General features: G+C 34.5%; 1 pseudogene; it reads right to left on the minus strand.

The window, feature by feature from the left end:
- Positions 1-1,012: 1,012 nt before the first annotated feature.
- Positions 1,013-2,305, minus strand: LOC149213302 (nematode resistance protein-like HSPRO2 pseudogene; annotated as a pseudogene).
- Between the last annotated feature and the right edge of the window lie 300 nt (positions 2,306-2,605).

Here is a 2,605-nt window from a genome sequence, read left to right on the forward strand (position 1 = left end):
TGTTCTAAATTTAAACTTATACGATTAAAGAACAACGTATTTTATAAATGATACTATACTAGAAATAATTTGACTAAAATTTACAATCTCATTAAAACAAATTTGTATTGAAGAACTAAAGGCAAAATTTATACCTTTACCATAAATTCAGTTAAATTAAATGACATCTTAAGCAATAACACAAGGCCATGTGCAAGAAAATTAAAGTAGAGTATGAAGAAGTATCAGAGTACTTTGTAAAATAAATGTAGAGATAAAAAACTATACTAATTATATGTTATTAGTCAATCTGAACTGCATTATCTAATATTTTTTCTCAAAACTTTGGAAATGAGTGGATATTTATGGTAGGAATGTAGCTTGAATATGATATAGATTTAATACATTAAATTTTTTATGATACATTCCATTAAATAAATTCAATAATCTAAAAAAATTATGATGCATTCCATTAAATAAACTTAACAAATTAAAATTAAAATTATCTCAGTTTCACACACTGAATAAAAAAATCCTAAAAAAACATATAAAAATAACAGCATTAAACTACATTTCATGTTAAAATTTATAATGAATTATATAAATATCATTAAATCCATCATAAAATTTAGGTAAAGAATTAAAAAATTAAAAAAAGAAACAACTCGTAAAATTTAATAATATTAATAATTACCTTTTTAATTTTGGACAATCTCTTACACTATTTAACGAAGGAGGAATTGCACACTATGAATCCTTAGTATCCTATCCATGTTGGAGAGGAAAAAAAAAAAATCCCAAATTTCTACCACTGTTCTATTGATTGGTCCTACTGATGGGGATGAACAAAAATGAGTCTAATCCTATATCCAATATAATTCTATGTATAGTACTCAAAACTGTCAATGTAAAAAGTGTATGTATGAATTTGGGGTAATACATTGAAAAACTCAAGGCACTATTCTTTCTCTTGTACACTTCACTTGATTTGTCTGTAGATCTTCCAGTGTACCATCCACCATAGTTGTAACTTTTAGTGCCAATAGTAACCCAAAAATGTCTTTGCACCATCCACGCTAGGGAAATAAGGTGGTTCAAAATATATATGACGTAGGGCATCACAAGCACCTAGATATGATGGACCCTTCATTTTAGTGCTACCCATGGTTGTTACTACCAGCTGCTGATATGAGAAGAAAAACCTTTTCACCGCTGCTTCTATTACCTGGAAGGCCAACAGAACATGTATTGTTGCAACATGGTAAGCACCTGAAGTGTTATGTGAGCGCAGTCCATGTGAATGAAACAAATGCATAAGTGCCTCCTGGACCCTTGGTCCACCCTTTGGATCAACCTCAACACCGATGACTTTGGGCACGAGATGCCTTAGTTCCTTGCATGCATTTGTAAGGTCTCTAAGGGGGGCAGACCGAAGGCAATATGCGCCTGCAAGTGTACTAGTGCTGCTAATTGCCAACTGGTGTTTAAGGCAAAGGAAATCATCTGGGTCCATCACTAGAAGCAAATTCACAATTTCTGTGAGCATGTTCCACATCCTTTCAACCATCCAACAGTCTGTGGATGCTCCTACGAAATCCCCAGAGTCTATTCTTTCATATACTCTCTGCAACAATTCTTGGCCTACAAATACCCACGCCTCAAAGATCTGGAGGACATTGCAAAGTTTGGCATCTTCTAGATTATGGAACTGTTTATGTTGTTTTAAAGAGTGCAAATATCTTGGCTTGCAGATTCTATCATATTCAAGAAGAGGCTTACCTGACATATTTGGTTCCCCCAGACCTAAAGTGAAGGGAGTCCCCTGCATATGGCCTCCAATGGCAAGCCATATTCTAGAAACCATAGCTTCAGCGCTTTTCCATGTACCCAAACGAGGAAGTAAGCTCTCTTCACTTGTTCTGCTAACCACAGGTAAAGCACCAGGTCTCTGCCATACCTCATGGAAAACTTTCCATGAGAGAACACCACTACTTACTGACAACTGAAGAGTGGGAACCTGCTTGTCATTTTCACAAATCATTGAAATCAACTCAATCTGGGAACTAATTAAGGATTCAAGCCTTCTCTTCCATTCCTCTTTGTCAATGTAAGTCCTTGTGTCACAGAGCACAGACGAAACAAACTGAAAAGTAATCTCCAATGACTGTAAGGCAGCCTTTACCAACCCCTCTCTAGACCAACCAGGCCATTCCTTGAATTTCCACATGGCACTGAGCTCGGGGAGATGCACATACTGCTCGTAACCCGCACACTCCATGGGGGAGGGCTCTATGGATTCTCCAACAAAGGCAAAATAGGATGCCATTTTTTTATAGGACATATTTTTTTCCTGCAAACATAACGAGGAAAGTAAAGACACTAATGCTCTCCATATACCATAATCTAAAAAGAACAACATAATAATAGAATAAACACTAAAATACATTTTAAACACTATATATAATACGTTACTGGACAAAAAACATATCTATTTGTTGCAACTAAACTTTTTATGTAGATGATAAAAACTCAACACATAAATAATGAAAAGAGTTAAATAATGTCAACACATAAATATAAATTTTTCCAGTTAACAAAGTGAATAGATATAAGCTAAATATACGGT

The sequence above is a fragment of the Pinus tabuliformis genome, chromosome 1_1, assembly GCF_031772625.1.
Source record: "Pinus tabuliformis cultivar Carrire ecotype Pingquan chromosome 1_1, CPIR1, whole genome shotgun sequence".
NCBI classification, from domain to species: domain Eukaryota; kingdom Viridiplantae; phylum Streptophyta; class Pinopsida; order Pinales; family Pinaceae; genus Pinus; species Pinus tabuliformis.